The sequence below is a fragment of the Mus caroli genome, unplaced genomic scaffold (assembly GCF_978045245.1).
Source record: "Mus caroli unplaced genomic scaffold, Mus_caroli_1 scaffold_15, whole genome shotgun sequence".
Lineage (NCBI taxonomy): Eukaryota > Metazoa > Chordata > Mammalia > Rodentia > Muridae > Mus > Mus caroli.
The window spans coordinates 79906101-79929289 of record NW_028227270.1 but is presented as its reverse complement, the minus strand read 5'-3'; the positions used below and the strand labels follow the sequence as shown (position 1 = coordinate 79929289).

The 23189-nt window shown below is 43.6% G+C and overlaps 1 protein-coding gene across 1 annotated transcript in view; it reads left to right on the top strand.

Moving 5' to 3' along the window:
• Smim13 (small integral membrane protein 13) overlaps positions 1–23189 on the top strand; it is a 29597-nt gene that overhangs the window by 1274 nt on the left and 5134 nt on the right. The window lies entirely within an intron of this gene.

Sequence of the window (23189 nt, the reverse complement as noted above, 5' to 3'; positions counted from 1 at the left end):
GTCCAGTAGCTGCACTTGGAAAGATGTGCACTTACATATTTAGACACCTATATGTGTATTTAAATTTTGTCAGTAATGCTGACTGAACCAAGGGCTTCACATATGCTCAGCACATGTTGAACTACATACAGAGCTAGTCCCAACTCTAACATTTTTGGCTAATTCTAGTGGTTCTAGATCTAAAGAATCCTTTTTAAAATCAGGGTCTCACTACGTAGCCTTGGCTGGCCTGGAGTTCACCATGTAGACCAGGCTGTTCTTGAACTCATGGAGGTCCAACTGCCTCAGCCTTCCAAACGCTAGGATTAAAGATGGCCAGTTTTGCCCGGCTGTGGTGGCGCACGCCTTTAATCCCAGCACTTGGGAGGCAAAGGCAGGCGGATTTCTGAGTTCAAGGCCAGCCTGGTCTACAGAGTGAGTTCCAGGACAGCCAGGGTTGTATAAGATGGCCAATTTTTTCTTTTTTTTTTTTCATGACATAAAAAAAAAAAAATTAAATAACATCTTCCAAGTTTCTAATGTGTGAACAGGGTGATATCATTAATTGTTGTTTGCATTTTTTTTTTTTTTTTTTTTTGAGGTGGGAGCCCCAGGTAGACCAGGTTGGCATTGAACTTGCTGTGTGGAGGAGGATCTTGAGTTGCTGATCCATTGAGGGCTACACCCAGTTTATTCAATGCTAGGATGGAACTCCAAGCTTCCTGCAGGCTAGGCAATCCACGCCCCCAGCTCAAGGGCCTTGAAATAAGAATAAACAAACCCTTGAGCGTTAGTTGGACACAGGGGTAAAGGCGTGTGTCACCCTTTCTACTCGGAATGAGTGTGACATACAAGCCATACTACATCTTGGACACAACACTGATCAAACTTGCTCTGAGACATTTTAAGTCCCTGACTGCTTTCTTACCTTTCACTGGCCGGCGGGCTGCTTAGTTTTACTAGTTTTTCTAAGTGTCATTAGCTTCAGGAAACCTCCTGAGCGAGAGGCAAGGTCTGATACCTTTAAAACTAACAGCTTTATCACGTAGTCCAAATACTGTTCCTTGTTGGGAAACTAATGACAGGGTAGGGCAGCCCTTTTGTTCTGACTAGAAGGTGGCTGAAGGTTGAAGAGAAGGGGGAAGGGGCAGACCTGACCTGGGACCTGGGATGCCGTGTTAGTGTAGCTGGGGGCTACATTGCAGAATCCCACAGACTGCCTCACTTCTCCCTCAGCCATTTACTCTCACAGTGCTGGAGGCGTGAAGGGCTTTAAGGGTATCTCTCCTTGGCGTGTAGATGGCCATCACCTCCTGGTACTTTCATAGGGTCTTCCCGCTGTGTGTACTGATACCAGTCACTGGGTCAGGGCCCTGGCCCTTGTGACCTTATGTCCTTTCCAGACAGTCACATTGGGAATTTTCTGTAATACATGCTGGAGGACAGCCTATAGCTGAGTGATTCAGGCATATGCCCTTAAATAATTCTGACCTTTCTGTGGTCATTGACTCTTTTGAGAACCTAGTTAATGCTTTGACAATTTTCAAGAAAAAAAAATGTATAAACACATTTTTTTTTTTACCAACTTTTTTTTTTTCCGTTTTTTTTGAGAAAGGGTTTCTCTGTGTAGCCCTGGCTGTCCTGGAACTCACTCTGTAGACCAGGCTGGCCTTGAGCTCAGAAATTCGCCTGCCTCTGCCTCCCAAAGGACTGGAATTAAAGGTGTGCGTTACCACACCCGGTCTTAGCAGATTTTTGTTAAACCAACACAGAGAGTTCAGCTCAGCAGTCTCTGCCCATTGGGCCAGGTCTCCTGTTTTCTGCTCTCACCCAATTCTGGCAGCTTTTTGTTTAGTGCTCACTGGACACTGGATTGTAATCTGTCACCAAGTCAGCCCCAAGGAATCAAAATGGAGCTTGCTAGAGAACGCTGACAAGCTGTTTTACACAGTGAATTCTAAATTTCAAATTTCCTAGGAAGGGTTTCCTTCTGTATGTATTGGCTTTTTTTCTTTCTTTCTTTCTTTTTTAATTCACTTTAAAGTGTGTTCTGCCTGTACCATTCACTGAAGCTGCCTTTTGTCGCCGTGGGTAACGTGAGTGGCTTCCGTCTTACTGAATGAGTGATCATAGTCCTTTCTAATGGAGGTTTCTGCTGAGAAGCACTTTCATGTCCCCAGTGGCTGACAATCACCCCCCACCCCCCAACACACCCCCAACAAGGTCTCACTGTATAGCCTGGGCTGTCCCGGAACTCTCACTCTGTAGGCCAGGTTGCCCTCAAACTCATAGAGATCCACTGTCCTCTGCCTTCCAAATGCTGGGATTAAAGGAGTGTCCCCCCCCCCCCCCCCAGCTACCCAGGTCATTTTAATAAAATACTTTGTTCAGTCTTTCAACGTTTTAAAAGCCAGAGTTCCTTTGGCCTGTGTTATATTTCTACCCTAGACTTATTTACTTGTGTATGGCTTGATACCCTTCATTGCTACAACTGATTCTGTAATTGTGACACTCGTTAGCTGGGGGTTGTAACCCAGAGTCCTGCACACTCCAGGCCAGTGCCCTACCGGTGAGCTGCATCCCTAAGCCCCTAGAATTGCCTTCCTGTGTGTACCTCCAGAATCTACACAGGCAGGAGAAATAGTTCCCATATGTTCAGTCCACCGCTTGCTCCCACCATCCGCAAAGCCATGTTTCCTCCTCAGCAGCCGTGGGTTCTCACACACTAAGCACTGCTTTCTCTGCCGGCCTGTCCGGAATCTCTCCTCCTTGTCGTTCTCATACTTTCTTCCTTTGTAGGCACGAGCTTTCTAAGAAAAGATACAGAGGAGAAAAAAAAAAGTGTTTTGAGCTACAAGTTTAAAAAGTCTTGATTTTCAGCCCTGATATTTGATCAATATGCTGAGTACATCTGAGTTTGCAAATTGCTTTTAGCTAGAGTTTTAAAATTATTGTTTTTTTGTTTTTTTGTTTTTTTTTCAGCTTCTAGGGCTAATCTTGAGAAGTTCCGTGCAGCTCCATTTCCCTCTCTGCTCAGGTGACTTGGTTTCCCTCTTTGCTCGGTTTCTTGATCCAGGTGCCTCCCCGTAGCCTTCGCATCACTGGTGTACTGAAATGTCAGGATGTGCCTTGCCTCCTTTTGACTTCATTCATTTTTTCCTGGACACACCCAGTTGAGAAACCGCCCCCCGCCCCCATCATTTCTGGAGTATTTTCTTCTAGAGAAGTGATCATTTCTTGACTTCCTACTCCCCTTGCTCTGGTTATTTATTTATTTATTTTCACCTTCACTACTGGGCATTGAGCCCAGGCTTTTACCCTGGACTCTTTTCTTGGACATCTAGAGAGAGCTTTGCTCTAGACGTCTTTCATATGTTCATATTTAAGGGCGAGGTAATTAAAACAAAACAATAGGTTTTTAGCTGGCTGTGTGGTGGCACATGCTTTTAATCCGAGCACTTCGGAGGCAGAGGCAGGTGGAGCTCTAAGTTTGAGGCCAGCCTGGTCTACAGAGTGAGTTCCAGGACAGCCAGGGCTACACATAGAGAGACATGTTTCAAGCAAACAACCAACCCAAGAAAGCAACAGCACCCATGGGTTCTCTGTTAGCTGTAGGCTTACCAATGCACAGTGATTTGGTAAGAACTTAGTGTCTATTTGACACACACCCTCTGTTGTTAATTTAGAGATCTACTCTTTGAGTGTATCAACATTTGTGGAATTCTCTTATTTCCTACTTGGATATTATAAATTTACCTCCTGTGAGAGTAGACTTTAGCCAGTTGTTTTTTTTCTCTTCTCTACCTTTTTCTGTTTCTTGAATGTATTTTGTGTCTAACTGGCATACCCCTCTCTGCTTTTAAGTTTATGCTGAGATTAAGTCAATGTTGAATGTGGAGATTCTCTGAAATAGAAAGGCTTAATGAGCTTTTAGAGAATCTATCCTGAAAAACACAAGTCCTGGGACAGGCTTTGAAGCTACCACAGATCCATGGCAGTTGGAGCTGAGAGCTAAGACCAGTTCCATATGACAGCAGCTCTGTAAGCTGGTCAGAGCCATATAGTTGGGAATCACAAAGAGCCCAAGTTCTGGGCTAGGAGGGTCGTTCATAAGAAATATCCTGGTTTGTCTGAAGCTAGACATTCAGTCTGTGTGTATGTGAACAGATGGCCACGGGGGGTTCAAGTCCAGGGTCTCACCTGCATTCCTGCACAGGGGATCGCCTTTGTTGGCTTTAGCTCATTCACACCTGCTACCTTATGGAGTCCCTTATCTCTCTCCATCCATACAAGGGTTTTTTTTTTTTTTTAATCTATTTTTAAAAACGACTGATCATTTATTAAGGGTGGTGGATTTAGGCACCTGCACTGGAGAACTCAGCCCTGCTTGAGATGATGGAACCGATGTGCTTAGCAGTCTCAGGAGCCCATGCCAGTCACGTGCATCCTTACCCAGAAGCTTTACCAAGGTGACCCCACGAGATTCTTTTCTCCGTTTGCATCTCTGTCTAAGTCCCTCACCTCCAGAGACTACATCTGGAGACTGGGGGAATTGTAATCTCCAGTGCATTTACAATTCTGGTCTTGCTGGTATCTTCCAGTATCTAAAGTATGGCTATGGTGTGGCTTCCTGACTGACCTGTCCCACTGAGACAGTGAGTTGGTGCAACTCCCTTAGAAAGACTTAGCAGAGGGCAGGAAGAATGTAGTTCAGTGGTGTGCCTAGCAGACGAGGTGGTGGTGGTGGTGGTGGTGGTGGTGTTGGTGTTGGTGGTGGTGGGTGTTCCCTCATCAGCTTTACTTTTTGTTCTAGAATCAAGTATTTATTCTACAAAGTATCTTATAATGACATTAGCAACAAATACTGGTTTTTCTAGACAGGAAGTATAGACAGCAGGATGTTCATTGCCTTGTAAGGTGGAGAGGACAGAACACTTGGGAAAAAACTGGTTAGTAGCAGCTTACTCCAGTGGTGTGTGTGAGCGTGTGTGAGTGTGTGTGTGTGTGTGTGTGTATCTGTCTGTGTGTCTGTCTAAGAGTTAAGCCAGTTGAAATTGGCCTTTTGGAGACTGGGCTGTTTTCTAATACTGATTTCTTGACATCTCTTTACTTGTGGCTCTCAAGAAAGATCTGGTAAGTAGTTTAGCTTCGGCTTCAGGACATGCAGATTAGGCAGAAGTGACTAATTTCCAGTCCGGTTTGTTCAGAGGATTCGTAGGAACAATGGCAGTCTGGTTATTAACATTTTCAGTTAGAGTCTGAGCTCTGTGATGTCGGAGGCTTAAGTTGCATTGTTCACTGTCTGTAGATCCTAGGGTAATGGCTGACACATAGCATAGTAGATCCTCATCTAAAGGATGAAGGAAAATCCCTCTGCTAATCACTGAATTCCAATAATAATTGTTAAGTGTTAATCCTGGAATAAGCCAGGATCGCCTCACTGGTAACTCCTGTCCAGTGAGATATACTTACTAGATTTTTAGGAACATTTGCTGGAGACGGTGGTCATGGGCATCCAAATGAACAAAGCACCATCTGTGTCCCCAGGGATGCCGTCCTTCACCAGGCTTTAGGTTAGAGGTCATAGGTCATAGACACTGCCCCTGAGCCGAGGACACATTGTTTTATTTTGTGCCTTCACTAGGTTGCAAGCAGATCCCTCTCCCTTAAACGTCTATGAAAGGCAAGGAGTCCCTTTGGTCTGAGTTACTGTTGGAGCTCCTACCTAGCTCAGAGTCTCTCTCTGAGTGGCTATCCCTACTAAACCAGAAATGTCTTGGTGTCTCTACCTGGACCAGTTATATTTTTATTGATTGATTAAGACAGGGTCTCACTGTGTAGCCCCGGCTGCCTTGGAATTCTCAGATACCCACCTGCCCCTGCCTTCAATATGTTTGGATTAAAGGCTTGGGTCACCAGGTATGGCAGAATGTTAATTATGTAAAATACTGATTATCTGACAATCTCACCCGCTCCGAGCTCCACCTATATCACACTCCTGGTTTCCTATAGGCTCTCAGGATGGGTTTATCTTCCTTATTTCCTGCTCAGTGGGTGAGGTGTCATACCTAAATATCTGATGTGATTTCTGAGGTACAGAGATAACCACAATCGGGTTCTGTCTTTAAGCCACAAGCTGGACAGGGATCCAGCTTAGTCATTTAAAAACATGTCCGGTCTGGAGAGATGGCTTAACAGTTAATTAAGAGCACTGGCTGCTTGCTCTTCCAGAGGTCCTGAGTTCAATTCCCAGAAACCCCATGGTGGCTCACACTATCTGTAATGGGATCCGATGCCCTCTTCTGGTGTGTCTGAAAACAGCTACAATGTACTCATATAAATGAAATAAATAAATCTTAAACAAAACAAAACAAAACAAAAACCAAAAAATATACTTCAGGTGTCTAAAAAGGTCCGTTAATGTGAGTACATACAATCTACTCACAGATGAGGTTCAGCAAGGTGTCATGAATGTTCATTCTTTTATCACCCTCCTTTCAAACAGATCTCCCTCCCCACCCTGCCAGGCCCCCCTCCCCCCAGTTTATCTCTGAGCTATCAGGAAAAATAGATTTGGCACAAAGCCCTTGAAACCCCAGTTCCCTTAGACTAGGTTATATGATAGCAGAGGCATGCAGTCTGGACCCTCTCACAGCCGAGGTTTATGCCCAGGAAGTGTCTCTTGGACCCCTAGATTACTTTAGGATGAGGACTGGTCACCAGAAACATCAGCATGTGATGGGAGAGTGGGGAGTTTGAGCCCCTCAGCCTGACTTGTAGAGGGGCGGGGAGACATAGAGCCAGTGTCATTCACAGTCTTGAACCATGAGTGCAATGAACATTTCAAACACAGCACATCTGAGACTACAGTTCAGACCTTGTTTCTACAGCTTTTTCCAGCTCAGTGACACCTTTGTCCTCTCAGTTGCCAGTAAGGCTCTCTAGCGTCTAAAGATAGCAGCTTCCCTGATGCGCACCTGACTGGCCCCCTCCTCTGCTCTTCTCCACAGATGTCATAGTCATTGAACAGACCTCCTGCAGCACGATCATGTTTGGACCATAGTAGGCCCTGACAGATGTATGAAAGAGTGAATGAGTGCATCACTTCTCAGCCCCTTAGCTGGGGTGAGGTGGGTGGATACAGGAGCATCAAGATTTTGGCACAGATGCAGGCACTCAGAGGTTTCATGGGAACTTCGAGATTCTCCAGGTTCATAGAGCTGTACCTGGGAGGCAGGAAACCAGTTGGGAGGTTTACATTGTGCTGATGATAGTTTTAGCCAAGGAGACAATAGTAGAGTTGGAATGACAGTGGCTTTGAGGTTGTAGTTGACTTAGCAACAGTGGTGGCATGTCTTAGGGTTTAACTGCTGTGAACAGACATGACCAAGGCAGCTCTTATAAAGACAACACTTAATTGGGGCTGGCTTACAGGTTCAGAGGTTCAAGTCCATTATCATCAAGTTGGGAGCATGGCAGCATCCAGGCAGACATGGTACAGGAGGAGCTGAGAGTTCTGCATCTTCCTCTGAAGGCTATCAGAATACTGCTTGCAGGCAACTAGGAAGAGCGTCTTATAGCCCATACCCACAGTGACACCCCTGTTCCAACAGGACCACACCTAATAGTGCCACTCCCTGGGCCGATCATATACAAACCATCACGTGGCACTTCGCTGTGCTTTGTCACAGTGACAAGCTCACAAGATTTGAAGCTTTAGGGCTGATTTAAAACTCACGGTGACATAGGTCATATGAGGTTGGAGTGTAAGCCTGTAAGAGGAGAGGAGTTGTATTAATCTAGGGTCACAGGCTCTCTTCTTCCCAAGTTGTCAAGGTTGTGTCTGCTAGTTCAGCCTGAGCACACTGATTTGCAAGTGTGTACTACCAGAACCCAGGCTACTGCTATGTCTGGCATGGAACTCTTTATGCAAACAAGGCAAACCTCAAAACTCAAAGTGACCCACGTCCTCTGCTTCCTGACTGCTGGGATTAGAGGAATACACTATCACGTGAGACACATGTAAGGCTTCAAATGTCCATCAACTGACTAGTGCTAGCGTTAATGCTGAAGATTCCTACTGGATTATATACTAACTACAGCATCCAGCCCAAGCTGCTGGTGCCTTTTTACACAGACACTGAACAATCCTGTCAGTCAAATAGACCTGAAACTACAAAATCCAGAATCCACTATTCAAAACAGGCATGGATGACCATGCATAATTCTTTAAGGAGCACCGTATCCCTCCCCTAACCCCCTTCCACAGGGCCACACTGGGGACTGTGTGGTAGTGTGTTCAGTGAGTGTGATGATACTTTGTCCCTGAAGCAGTGCCTTGTCACACTTCTGCCACAAAGCCCTAGAACTTGCTATACTTAAATCATTGTGACAGCCAAGTTAGCTCTAAAATGAGAGGCTTTCTTCCTGGCCCCAATCTCCCAGAATAATGACTCTGAGACTTAAAATATATTTACAAACACCTTGGCCAGGTTCCCCAGTTAGATCATAACTTAATATCCCATTTATTCTAATCTTAGTTCTGCCAGGTGATTGGTTACTTCTGCTCAGTCCCCATCGTGCTTCTGTCTGTCTCCCATAGTCCCAAGTGAATTCTCTACCCCCATACCATCATTCAGTCTCCCTACCGGATGTCCCACCTTCTATTTTCTGCTTAAGCTTCTAGGCCAGTCAGTGTTTTATTGACAGGTGCTGCATCCATACAGCACACAAGAGAGATCTCTACAGTTAGATTGCTGGCTCTCTTTAGTTGCTGTAGTTTGTGTTTACAATCCCAGAACTGGGGAGGCTGAGGCGGGAGGTCTCAAAGGTTGAGGCCAGTCTGGGCTACTGTAGCAAGACCCTGTCTTAAAAGGGGGGTGGAAGGTGGCAACCAACCCCTGTGGCTTCAGATCTTTGCGTGTAAAGCTGCTTTTCTGGGTTCTTACTCAAAAAGTAACTTTCCCATCCATCCCCTGCTTCCTCTCCATTCTTTTTTTTTTTTTTAATTTTTAATATTTTTATTACATATTTTCCTCAATTACATTTCCAATGCTATCCCAAAAGTCCCCCATAGCGTCCCCCACTTCCCTACCCACCCATTCCCATTCTTTTGGCCCTGGCATTCCCCTATATTGGGGCATATAAAGTTTGCAAGTCCAATGGGCCTCTCTTTCCATTGATGGCCGACTAGGCCATCTTTCGATACATATGCAGCTAGAGACAAGAGTTCCGGGGTTCTGGTTAGTACATCATGTTGTTCCAACAATAGGGTTGCAGATCCCTTTAGCTCCTTGGGTACTTTCTCTAGCTTCTCCATTGGGAGCCCTGTGATACATCCAATAGCTGACTGTGAACATCCACTCCTGTGTTTGCTAGGCCCCGGCATCGTCTCACAAGAGACAGCTATATTTGGGTCCTTTCAGCAAAATCTTGCTAGTGTATGCAATGGTGTCAGCGTTTAGAAGCTGCTTATGGGATGGATCCCTGGATACGGCAGTCTCTAAATGGTCCATCCTTTCATCACAGCTACGAACTTTGTCTCTGTAACTTCTTCCCTGGGTGTTTTGTTCCCAATTCTAAGAAGGGGCACAGTGTCCACACTTTGGTCTTCATTCTTCTTGAGTTTCATGCGTTTAGCAAATTGTATCTCATATCTTGGGTATCCTAAGTTTTGGGCTAATATCCACTTATCAGTGAATACATATTGTGTGAGTTCTTTTGTGATTGTGTTACTTCACTCAAGATGATGCCCTCCAGGTCCATCCATTTGGCTAGGAATTTCATAAATTCATTCTTTTTAATAGCTGAGTAGTACTCCATTGTGTAAATGTACCATAATTTCTGTATCCATTCCTCTGTTGAGGGACATCTGGGTTCTTTCCAGCTTCTGGCTATTATAAATAGGGCTGCTATGAACATAGTGGAGCATGTGTCCTTTTTACCGGTTGGGACATCTTCTGGATATATGCCCAGGAGAGGTATTGCTGGATCCTCCGGTAGTACTATGTCCAATTTTCTGAGGAACCGCCAGACTGATTTCCAGAGTGGTTGTACAAGCTTGCAATCCCACCAACAATGGAGGAGTGTTCCTCTTTCTCCACATCCTCGCCAGCATCTGCTGTCACCTGAATTTTTTATCTTAGCCATTCTGACTGGTGTGAGGTGGAATCTCAGGGTTGTTTTGATTTGCATTTCCCTGATGATTAAGGATGTTGAACATTTTTTCAGGTGCTTCTCTGCCATTCGGTATTCCTCAGGTGAGAATTCTTTGTTCAGTTCTGAGCCCCATTTTTTAATGGGGTTATTTGACTTTCTGGAGTCCACCTTCTTGAGTTCTTTATATATATTGGATATTAGTCCCTTATCTGATTTAGGATAGGTGAAGATCCTTTCCCAATCTGTTGGTGGTTTTTTTGTCTTATTGATGGTGTCTTTAGCCTTGCAGAAGCTTTGTAGTTTCATGAGGTCCCACTTGTCAATTCTCGATCTTACAGCACAAGCCATTACTGTTCTATTCAGGAATTTTTCCCCTGTGCCCATATCTTCAAGGCTTTTCCCCACTTTCTCCTCTATAAGTTTCAGTGTCTCTGGTTTTATGTGAAGTTCCTTGATCCACTTAGACTTGACCTTAGTACAAGGAGATAGGAATGGATCGATTCGCATTCTTCTACATGTTAACAACCAGTTGTGCCAGCACCATTTGTTGAAAATGCTGTCTTTATTCCACTGGATGTTTTTAGCTCCCTTGTCGAAGATCAAGTGACCGTAGGTGTGTGGGTTCATTTCTGGGTCTTCAATTCTATTCCATTGGTCTATTTGTCTGTCACTATACCAGTACCATGCAGTTTTTATCACAATTGCTCTGTAGTAGAGCTTTAGGTCCGGCATGGTGATTCCACCAGAGGTTCTTTTATCCTTGAGAAGAGTTTTTGCTATCCTAGGTTTTTTGTTATTCCAGATGAATTTGCAGATTGCACTTTCTAATTCGTTGAAGAATTGATTTGGAATTTTGATGGGGATTGCATTGAATCTGTAGATTGCTTTTGGCAAGATAGCCATTTTTACAATGTTGATCCTGCCAATCCATGAGCTTGGGAGATCTTTCCATCTTCTGAGATCTTCTATAATTTCTTTCTTCAGAGACTTGAAGTTTTTATTATACAGATCTTTCACTTCCTTAGTTAGAGTCACGCCAAGATATTTTATATTATTTGTGACTATTGAGAAGGGTGTTGTTTCCCTAATTTCTTTCTCAGCCTGTTTATTCTTTGTGTAGAGAAAGGCCATTGATTTGTTTGAGTTAATTTTATATCCAGCTACTTCACCGAAGCTGTTTATCAGGCTTAGGAGTTCTCTGGTGGAATTTTTAGGGTCACTTATATATACTATCATATCATCTGCAAAGAGTGATATTTTGACTTCATCTTTTCCAATTTTTATCCCTTTGATCTCCTTTTGTTGTCGAATTGCTCTGGCTAGGACTTCAAGTACAATGTTGAATAGGTATGGAGAAAGTGGACAGCCTTGTCTAGTCCCTGATTTTAGAGGGATTGCTTCAAGCTTCTCACCATTTACTTTGATGTTGGCTACTGGTTTGCTGTAGATTGCTTTTATCATGTTTAGGTATGGGCCTTGAATTCCTGATCTTTCCAAGACTTTTATCATGAATGGGTGTTGGATCTTGTCAAATGCTTTTTCCGCATCTAACGAGATGACCATGTGGTTTTTGTCTTTGAGTTTGTTTATATACTGGATTACGTTGATGGATTTCCGTATATTGAACCATCCCTGCATCCCTGGGATGAAACCTACTTGGTCAGGATGGATGATTGTTTTGATGTGTTCTTGGATTCGGTTAGCAAGAACTTTATTGAGGATTTTTGCATCAATATTCATAAGGGATATTGGTCTGAAGTTTTCTATCTTTGTTGGGTCTTTTTGTGGTTTAGGTATCAGAGTAATTGTGGCTTCATAGAATGAGTTGGGTAGAGTACCTTCTGTTTCTATTTTGTGGAATAGTTTGTGAAGAACTGGGATTAGATCTTCTTTGAAGGTCTGATAGAACTCTGCACTAAACCCATCTGGTCCTGGGCTTTTTTTAGTTGGGAGACTATTAATGACTGCTTCTATTTCTTTGGGGGATATAGGGCTGTTTAGATCATTAACCTGATCTTGATTCAACTTTGGTACCTGGTATCTGTCTAGGAACTTCTCCATTTCATCCAGGTTCTCCAGTTTTGTTGAGTATAGCCTTTGGTAGAAGGATCTGATGGTGTTTTGGATGTCTTTAGGATCTGTTGTTATGTCTCCTTTTTCATTTCTGATTTTGTTAATTAGGATGCTTTCCCTGTGCCCTCTAGTGAGTCTGGCTAAGGGTTTATCTATCTTGTTGATTTTCTCAAAGAACCAGCTCCTTGATTGGTTGATTCTTTGAATAGTTTTTCTTGTTTCCACTTGGTTGATTTCGCCCCTGAGTTTGATTATTTCCTGCCGTCTACTCCTCTTGGGTGAATTTGCTTCCTTTTGTTCTAGTGCTTTTAGGTGTGTTGTCAAGCTGCTAATGTGTGCTCTCTCTAGTTTCTTTTTGGAGGCACTCAGAGCTATGAGTTTTCCTCTTAGAAATGCTTTCATTGCGTCCCATAAGTTTGGGTATGTTGTGGCTTCATTTTCATTGAACTCTAAAAAGTCCTTAATTTCTTTCTTTATCCCTTCCTTGACCAAGGTATCATTGAGAAGAGTGTTGTTCAGTTTCCACGTGAAGGTTGGCTTTCTATTATTTATTTTGTTATTGAAGATCAGCCTTAGTCCATGGTGATCTGATAGGATGCATGGGACAATTTCAATATTTTTGTATCTGTTGAGGCCTGTTTTGTGACCAATTATGTGGTCAATTTTGGAGAAGGTACTATGAGGTGCTGAGAAGAAGGTATATCCTTTTGTTTTAGGATAGAATGTTCTGTAGATATCTGCCAGATCCATTTGATTCATAATTTCTGTTAGTTTCTCTGTGTCCCTGTTTAGTTTCTGTTTCCATGATCTGTCCATTGGTGAAAGTGGTGTGTTGAAGTCTCCCACTATTATTGTATGAGGTGCAATGTGTGCTTTGAGATTTACTAAAGTTTCTTTAATGAATGTGGCTGCCTTTGTATTTGGAGAATAGATATTCAGGATTGATAGTTCCTCTTGGAGGATTTTACCTTTGATTATGAAGTGTCCCTCCCTGTCTTTTTTAATGACTTTGGGTTGGAAGTCAATCTTATCAAATATTAGAATGGCTACTCCAGCTTGTTTCTTCATACCATTTGCTTGGAAAATTGTTTTCCAGCCTTTCATTCTGAGGTAGTGTCTATCTTTTTCTCTGAGATGAGTTTCCTGTAAGCAGCAAAATGTTGGGTCTTGTTTGTGTAGCCAGTTTGTTAGTCTATGTCTTTTTATCGGGGAGTTGAGTCCATTGATATTAAGAGATATTAAGGAAAAGTAATTGTTGTTTCCTGTTATTTTTGTTGTTAATGTTGGCATTCTGTTCTTGTGGCTGTCTTCTTTTAGGTTTGTTGAGGGATTACCTTCTTGTTGTTTCTAGGGCGTGGTTCCTGTCCTTGTATTGGTTTTTTTCTGTTATTATCCTTTGAAGGGCTGGATTCGTGGAGAGATAATGTGTGAATTTGGTTTTGTCGTGGAATACTTTGGTTTCTCCATCTATGTTAATTGAGAGTTTGGCTGGGTATAGTAGCCTGGGCTGGAATTTGTGTTCTTTTAGTGTCTGTATAACATCCGTCCAGGATCTTCTGGCTTTCATAGTCTCTGGTGAAAAATCTGGTGTAATTCTGATAGGCTTGCCTTTATATGTTACTTGGCCTTTTTCTCTTACTGCTTTTAGTATTCTATCTTTATTTAGAGCATTTGTTGTTCTGATTATTATGTGTCGGGAGGTATTTCTTTTCTGGTCCAGTCTATTTGGAGTTCTGTAGGCTTCTTGTATGTTCATGGGCATCTCTTTCTTTAGATTTGGGAAGTTTTCTTCTATAATTTTGTTGAAGATGTTTGCTGGTCCTTTGAGTTGAAAATCTTCATTCTCATCCACTCCTATTATCCGTAGGTTTGGTCTTCTCATTGTGTCCTGTATTTCTTGGATGTTTTGAGTTAGGATCTTTTTGCATTTTACATTTTCCTTGATTGTTGTGCCGATGTTCTCTATGGAATCTTCTGCACCTGAGATTCTCTCTTCCATCTCTTGTATTCTGTTGCTGATGCTGGTATCTATGGTTCCAGATTTCTTTCCTAGGGTTTCTATCTCCAGTGTTGCCTCATTTTGGGTTTTCTTTATTGTGTCTACTTCCCTTTTTAGGTCTAGTATGGTTTTGTTCATTTCCATCATCTGTTTGGATGTGTTTTCCTGTTTTTCATTAAGGACTTCTACCTGTTTGATTATGTTATCCTGTTTTTCTTTAAGGATTTGTAACTCTTTAGCAGTGTTCTCCTTCAATTCTTTAAGGGATTTTTGTGCTTCCTCTTTACTGTCTTCTACCTGTTTACCAGTGTTCCTTTGTATTTCTTTAAGTGTGTTATTAAAGTCCTTCTTGAAGTCCTCTACCATCATCAGGAGATATGCTTTTAGATCCGTGTCTAGCTTTTCCGGTGTGTTGGGGTGCCCTGGACTGGGCGAAGTGGGAGTGCTGGGTTCTGATGATGGTGAGTGGTATTGGTTTCTGTTAGTAAGATTATTACGTTTACCTTTCGCCATCTGGTAATCTCTGGGGTTAGTTGTTGTCGTTGTCACTGTTTAAAGATTGGAGCAGAAGCTGTGTTCCACTCACCAGCAGTCTCAAAATCCTGTGGCGGGGATCGTGGGTAGCTGGCGGTACCCTAGTGCTGGTCCAGCCGGAAGAGGCCTGTGGTCCTACTCAGGCCGGTTATCTGCTTCCCTAACTAATGCAGTCTCTGGTCCCGAGCGCAATTGGATTGGAGCAGAAGCTGTTTTCCACTCTCCAGAAGTCTTAAGTTCCTGTGGCGGGTGTTGTGGGTAGCTGGCGAGTGTCAGCTGACCCTGCGTCCTAGCTACCCCGGTGCTTTTCTGACCGGAAGAGGCTTGTGGCCCTACGTAGGCCGGATTTCTGCCTCCCCAACCAAAGCAGTCTCAGGTCCCGAGTGATTGGACTGGAGCAGAAGCTGTGTTCCACTCACCAGCAGTCTCAAAATCCTGTGGCGGGGGTCGTGGGTAGCTGGCGGGTGTCAGCCGACCCTGCGCTCTAGCTACCCCGTGCTGATCCGGCCGGATGAGGCCTGTGGCCCTACTCAGGCCGGTTTCTGCTTCCCTAACTAATGCAGTCTCAGGTCCCGCACGCAATTGGATTGGAGCAGAAGCTGTGTTCCACTCACCAGAAGTCTTAAGATCCTGTGGCGGGTGTTGTGGGTAGCTGGCGAGTGTCAGCCGACCCTGCGCCCTAGCTACCCCGGTGCTTTTTCTCCCTCTCCATTCTTTAGCTATTGGCCCAGATCTTAAACATAACTTGCTCACACTCTGGGCGCCCCTCTTGCCCCTCCTGCCCCGCCCAGTGCAGCTTTCTGCTGGCCTCCAGTGCTGAACCCTCTTCCTTGGACCCTAACCCAGGGCATGACTCTCTTTCCCTTTTTCTGTGTGCTTCCTCCCAGCAGCTGCTGAAATTTACAGCACACAGTGAGTCACCTTTCATTATCCCAGAACCCAGAGCCTCTGTTGCCAGCCAGTTTTTCTGCCTTACATTGCTTATCAGTCTAAGGGTGGAACAAAGCCCAAACCTACCTTTTAAAAAGCTGTGAAGAACTCATTTTAACAGTGAGCCTTGGTGTTTGATTACATGTAAATAGAATTTCTCTCTTCCCTTCCCTTTCTTTCCTTCCTGTTTTTCTTTCTAAATGAAAACTGGGACATGGTGCAATACCCGTTTTCATAGAACAAGAGTAAGCAAGAAGTTTGCTCTGTGTGTGTGAAGGATTTGGTGAGTGAGCTGTGCTTCTGTGAGCTAGCTCATATGCCGCAGTGTCTAAGGGGGTAAATACTTTTCAAGGTCATCTGGGTCTTAGTGTTGTGTTTTCTTCTTGCATCCTCCTGTTCCCTCAATACAGGAAACACACCTTGGAGATTTTCCTAGAACCCAGAGTCCAGACTAGGCCATTCTACTCTGAGGCTAAGTTGACACTGGGAATCTCATCAGGCATTGATGTCCTTTGTGTCTGTGGTGGCTCTTGTGTTACAACCCACACACCTTATACATACTCCTGTCCCATTTAGTGTGTTTGTATATGTAATAGTGTCTGAAGGGTGAAACTTCTACATGCAGAGTGTACAGGAGCGTGAGCTCTCAACATACTCTCATTAAACAGTCCCAAGGAGCAGACACAGCACAGCTTGAACTAGAGCATAATCAGTCTACCTAATCCATTTTCTGCTGTTACAGTAAAATCCCACACACTAGGTAAATCATGAATGATAGTAGTTTATTGAATGCATAGTGGAGGACTGTGGTCTTAATACCTAGCAAGGGCCTTTTCTGTGGCATTATGGGATGGAAGGGCAAGCACAGGGAGAGACAGACTTAAATCTCTCCATGTATTCCTTCTGGCCTCAATAACTCATTTCTTAATATGTCATAATTCTTTTATTTGTTACGATATCATAAACATATACATGAGTTTTGGAGGGGACATTTAAACAGCTCTGGCCATTATATCACATATTACATCCACAGGCTTCCTATAACATCACCTAACTCTTTGCGGATATTTGGGGGAAATTTTTTTTTTAATTGAGGTGTTAGATATTAAAACTAGGACCTTATGCATGCTAGACCATGGACTATAGCCTCCAGTTCTGGACAGGTATATATATTCTTCTGTTTTAGGTGAGGTTTCTATTACTGTGATAAAACACTGTGACCAAAAGCAACTTGTGGGGGCGGAGGTTTATTTTAGCTTACAGCTGTAGTTGTCATCTGGGGAAGTCAGGGCAGAGACCTGGAAGCAGGAGCTGATGCAGAGGCCATGGAGGGGTGCTGCTTACTGGCTTGCTTCCATGGCTTGCCCAGCTGCTTTCTTAGATAATCCAGGACCCCCAACTCAAGGATGGCACTGCCCACGATGAGTGGGCTCTTCCATATCAATTATCAATCAAGATAATGTACCATAGGCCGTGACGTTAGTAGCTGACCCATAAGTTGAAAATGTACTGCTGCTTTACTGACCAAATCATAAAAACTCACCATGGGGGCAGGCAGAGTGAGTCACCCTCTGCAAACCAACCAATGCCTGAAAGGGTTACTTGCTACACCAATGAGAAAAAGCCAACTAGCCTTGTTGCCTAAATCTGCCCTTTACAAGGTATAAAAAGTGTGTTCTTTCTTTGTTCAGTGTCTCTCCTCTTGCCTGCATGCTGAGGGGGGTCCCTAACGTGTTGGATTAGTAAAATCCTCATGCGGTTTGCAGCGATGGTGGTCTCTGTGGTCTTTGTGAGTGAGGGACTTTTGGAGGACTCCAACACAAGATTGACTAGGGGTCTGTGGGATGATCCCTCAAGACTAGTTTCTGAGAACCCCTAGCAGATGTGAAAAATACGTAGTTTGAGTCTTACCATTTAGGAACTGCTACAATCAGGTGTCTTTAAGTAGGGTCATTACACTGGGTCGTTTTTGACTGTTTTATGATTACAGTGAACTTTACCTCAGAAAAATGTCCCCCTCATCCTCCTGTGGGCTGACCTTGGCCTCCACACCAAGTAGTTGCTGTGTTCTGTATGTTGGAGACTCATGCAGTGTAGACATTCACTAATGGGTAATGTGTGTTGACATTTTAAAGGAATAGGGGAAGGTTTTGTTATTTTGTTTTTTGATGCAGGGTCTTGTATAGCCCAGGCTAGCCTGGGACTTTCTATCTTCCTGCTTCCAGCTCACTTCCCAAGGATGATAATAGGTACCACCAAGTCCAGCTTTTTAGATAAACGTTAGCTAGCAGATTTGTCTATGAGCTGAATGTGTTAGTGTGTGCCTGTATCTTACTTGGGAGGTGTGTACACAGAATTGCCCCAAGTGTAAGGCCAGCCTAAACTACACCTCAAGTTCCAGGCCAGCCTGGGCTACAAAGTGAGACCTTATCTCAAAAAACAAGCAAACAAAACTTGCGTGTGTGTGTGTGTGTGTGTGTGTGTGTGTTGAGCAGTTTCTGTAGTGGAGACTGCCCTTGGATCCTTGCCTAATAAAGAGGCATTTAGCAAGTCTCTTTCTCTAAGCTAATCTGTCCGTTCCCCTCAGGTTTATGAAACTACCCACTTCTTCTCAGGAATGCTGAGGTAAACATCCCTCACCAAGAGAATGACTAGTTCATGAGGACTAATCAAGTTAACTAACCACCAAGGGGACTCTCAGATACCCTTGTAAGTTTTTAAGAAACTTCTCCCTAAGGTCTTAGAGTCTCTGTTACTTAACCATAAGCCACCTTGTTGAATTAGGCAAACTACGCAGTGCTCTGCTTAGGGTTGGTTTGCCGTAAGGCCAGATACGATGCTATGGTTCCTCCATCAGAGCACTGTTGCTTCTGACAGTGTGACAGGGCAGTTTAAATCGAGTGACACTTTGGCTGGTAGCTGATACGTACAAAGCTTTTCCTTAGAGCACTTGTCCCCAATGTTAAAAAGAAAAATTAGTGGTTTCTTTTCCTATGTTTAACTAACATCTCTGGAGTAGTGTCTTAGCAGTTTTTTCTGGGACTGCAGTAGCTCATGATTTCTTTGCTAAAACCTGCTTTGCTTAGGATATATGCATTGGGGGTTTATAATAGTTCTTTTTCTAAAGTGTGTGTCTTGGGTAGTTATTTTTGTTTAACTGTTTGAGTTTTCATTATCATCTTTTGTTTATACTGTTGAAAGTTTTCAATAAACTGCTTATAAGCATCAGACACTGATTTACAGACACCTCCATTCTCTTCCTGTTCCCCCAAATTCCAGTTCTATATGGATCCTCATTTCACACCGAGACTTATTGACTCCTTCTGCTTTGTCGAGTGGCACTGCAATGCCTCCTTTCCTTTGCACTTCCTATCCTGTCACAGCCAACGCACAACAAGAGTTCATCCTCTCTGGCTGTCAGCAAGAGAGCCCTGTGTTCACAGGATCCTTCCCTCAGTCCTTCTGTGGGAACCACTGTCACTCTCTGAATCCTTCCCACCAGCTGGCGCTCACCCTCCCCCACTTCTCAGAGGGAGATGGAGGCGTGTTTTGTGAGTTTGTCTGGATGTGGCAGATGTGTGAGTGGTTGCATGGGTTAGCAGGCCACTTTGGGAAAATGGGGGGTGCCATACAGCAGCCATGGCAACCCTCGCCTTCAGGATGCTACTACATCTCATCCCACCCCTAACCCCCGGGACTGAATCTCAGGGTTGTTCAAGCTAAGAGGAAGAAAGTCTGACCCAAGAGTGTGTTTTCATGTCCAGAACTTCTGATGACTGCTGCTACCCTTTTGTAGATTGCTGTCCTGGGTACTGCCTTCTCTTGACCATCCCGCAGGGGATGCCACTGTCGTGAGAAACTGCTAGTGCTTTTCTGTCCAAGGCTTTTTGTTGTCTAGCTCTTCCCTCATTCTTTATTTTTTAATTTATTTATTTGTATTTTATGTAAATTGGGTTTTTGCCTGCAAGTATGTCTGAATGAGGGTGTCAGATCCTCTGGAACAGGAGTTATAAACAGTTGTGATCTAGTTGGTGTGGGCACATATAACCATGTATGCTCATCATGGGACAGTTGAGTAGAATGGAGTTACAAAACCAATGCCGTCCCCATTTTGATTCAGACTCGGTGCACTGACTAGCTGACTCAAACTCACCTAGAAATTCAAGGGACCCAAGTGTCTAAGCAGTCTTAGGAAAAGCAAAGTTGGTGGACAGACAGTGGCTTTGTACTTCAAATGGTATGTCAGCATAAGATGGGCATATAGGGAATTAAAAGTCAGAAGAAAACTGTCATTTATGGTTTTTGTTTTTTAAAGATTTATTTATTTAATTTATATGAGTACACTGTCACTATCTTCAGACACACCAGAGAGGGTATCTGATCTCCATTACAGATGGTTGTGAGCGACCATGTAGTTGCTGGGATTTGAACTCAGGATTTCTGGAAGAGCAGTCAGTGCTCTTAACCGCTGACCCATCTCTCCAGCCCTTATGATTGTTTTTAACCAGGTTTCCAAAAGAAGAACATCTTTCCAATGAATGAGCTGGGACCAATTGATATTTTTAAAGTAATGAGTAAATTTGGACCCACTTCTCCATCAAAGACTTAATGTGTTAAAACCTATGGGAGTCTTAGACGACTGGCAGTTGTAAATTTTAACCATCTTGGATTAGCCAGTAATTTCCTCAGTGTGACTTCAAAGGCCCAGGCAGCCAAGTTGCAGTGATTTACACGGTTTCATCAGAATTAAACATGTTCTGCAGAAGTCATGCCAAGATAGTGAAAAGACACCGACTGGAAGGGTGAAGAACTTAACATCTACTGTCTAGAACACATGAGTGCTTACAGCACAAGAATTTAAAACAACAACAAAAACAAAACAAAACAACAATAGTACCTTCTGAGCTTTAAACTGAGTAGCAGAATTGGATAGACATTTTTCAAAAGCAAAACAAAAAAAAGTAACAGTTAAAAAAACCCGGAAACTTGTTAATTACTTACGAAGATTAATGAAAATCAGAGCCACCACTGCAGTAAGTCATTTCATACCTTGTAGGTTATGGAGTGTCGGTGAGGACGTGGCGAAGTGGGACCTCACACGTCACTGGTGAGACTATATGGTAGTGCAGCCACCGACAAGGATGGACCTTGAAAAGAGGTGTAAGAAATGAGGCCATTTATGTGCCATGCTCCCAGTGGGTAAATCCACAGTGACACAGTGCACTTAGTGACTACTAGCACAAGGAGAAGGGTGCATGGCTGCTATGTGCTGGGCTAGCGCTACTGTGTGAACACTAGCCTGACACCGGAACGTTCTGCCATGTTGTTGGAGTTACTGGCAGTGCAGTTTGGGAGGAAGAGCGGGTGAGGACGAATGGAAAGTCTCTGGTGACTGCTCTCCTTTTCAGCTTGTTGTCTTATAGGTTTTCTCCTTTTCTTTTTTCTTCTTTTTCTCCCCCACCCTCCTCTCTTTTTCAGACAGGGTCTCACAGTGTAGCCTTGGTTGGTCTGGAGTTCATTATGTAGCCCAGGCTGGCCTTGAACACCCAGACATCTGCTTGCCTATGCATCTCAGGTGCTGGGGAAGGTGTGAGTCATCCCCTCCAGCAGTGCCTGGGGAGTCTTACCAACTACCAGGATTCTTTTTCTGTTTTGTTTCTTTTTGTTTTTGTTTTTGTTTATTTTCGAAGACAGAGTCTCATGGAGCCCAGGCTACCTCAGATTCACAGTATAGTCAAGAATGCCCTTCAGCCTCTGATCCTTCGGCCTCCACTTGCACAGGTTGGGATTATAGGTGTGACCATCACGCCTGGTTTTCTGTGGTTTGGGGGACTAAAGCCAGGGCTTTATACAGGTAGACAAGCTCTCTGTCAGCAGAGGGCCTTCTTCAACCATGGATGATTTGAGGATTCTTTTAGGGCTGGTGCGCTTGCTCTGGAGTTCAGGAGTGTTGATTATACAACTTTATGAATATTTCAGAAGCCATTAAATTGTATACTTCAAATTTGATATGTGAATCATATCTATAAAAATATAATTTGACAAAACAAAAGTTACACCAGATTTCCCTGCCCTGTTAGCATTTGAATTCCTGTCAGGTGAGTGGTTTATCTTACCCTTGTCAGTGACAGGCACCTAGGTGGCTCTTCCTCCAGTCCTCAAGTGCAGCTTTCTGTGCTTTGGGTCAGAAGTGGGGGTCCCCCTTTCCGGTGCTCTTTCTCTAATAGCTCCACCTATGCAGCAGAGAATTTTGGGCGAAAACAGAGCATGTTAATTGGGAATATTATCAAAATATTATTTTACAAAGCTGGGACATTTATGCATATAGTTGACCAAAAATATTCAAGGTGTTCCCTAGTTAACATTCAGAATTGAGGCTTAAAAAAAGGCAAAACCCAAGAAATGGGCTAAGTGTCCAAGGTTGGTCTTTTTGCAGTACAGAGTGAGTGCTGAGCTTTTTCATAAATGATGGTAAGGAACAAGACAGAGTAAATGCTACCTCTATATGGCAGCCGTTATTGTGGCCTAGTTTAACATGGTAGAAGAGACATTGGGCTGTTTTCATGAAGTCCATGTCGTCAGAAAATTGTATGGCCCGCTGGCCTTTTTGAATCAGCAATGTGAAGCAAACACTGGTGCTGAGGCTGGCTCGCCTGACATTGCATGTCTTCTGCTTTTAAAGCTTGGGGCATGCAGTAGTGAGGTTTTAGCTACTCCGCTTTATGCGCCTGGCAGTCACTCTCCCGCTCAGGGAGTCTTTGGATCTGTGAATGGAAAACACACACACACACACACACACACACACATTAATTTAAAAACCCCATAGCTACTTCAAAGGCTGGGCACTCCTAAACCTTCCCCTGCTACTCCAGGCCTAACCAGGGAAGTGGCCAGTGTCCACCCACTTGAATTCTGACAGGGCTGGTTGGCTTTATTTCCTGTAGCTCCTATGTCCATCCATCTCCCACCGCTTCATGGAGATCCTGTCTCTATTTTCCGAGTTCCTAGCCTGAGCGACTCTAAGGGTCCCATTCTGTCTCCCTTTGCCCAGCCATTGGCCACTGGCATCTTAATTGATTGATCAAAAACCAATCGGGGACAAGAACCTTTAGTGTTTGGAGATATAGATTCCCAAATGAATCAAAGCTTTAGAATCAGTCTCCCACAGGGGCAGGCCACCTTTAGTTTACCTGACTGATTCTTTATTGAGTAACAGTTCTTCCTTAAAGAACTTGGTGAGAAAATGTCATTTTCTAAAAATCTTGAACTTTCTCAGTTGGTTCACAGGCTTTATTTCTCTATTTCATAATTGTAGAAATTTTATAGTTTTCTATGAAATTGTCCATAAACCAGCAGTTCTCAACCTGTGGGTCATGACCCCTTCGGCAAACCTCAGTCTCCAAAAATATTTACATTACAGTTTACAGTGGCAAAATAAGTGTAAAAAGTCGTAACAAGAATACTGTTAGTGCCTCAGTCAGGATTTCTGTTCCTGCACAAACATCAGGACCAAGAA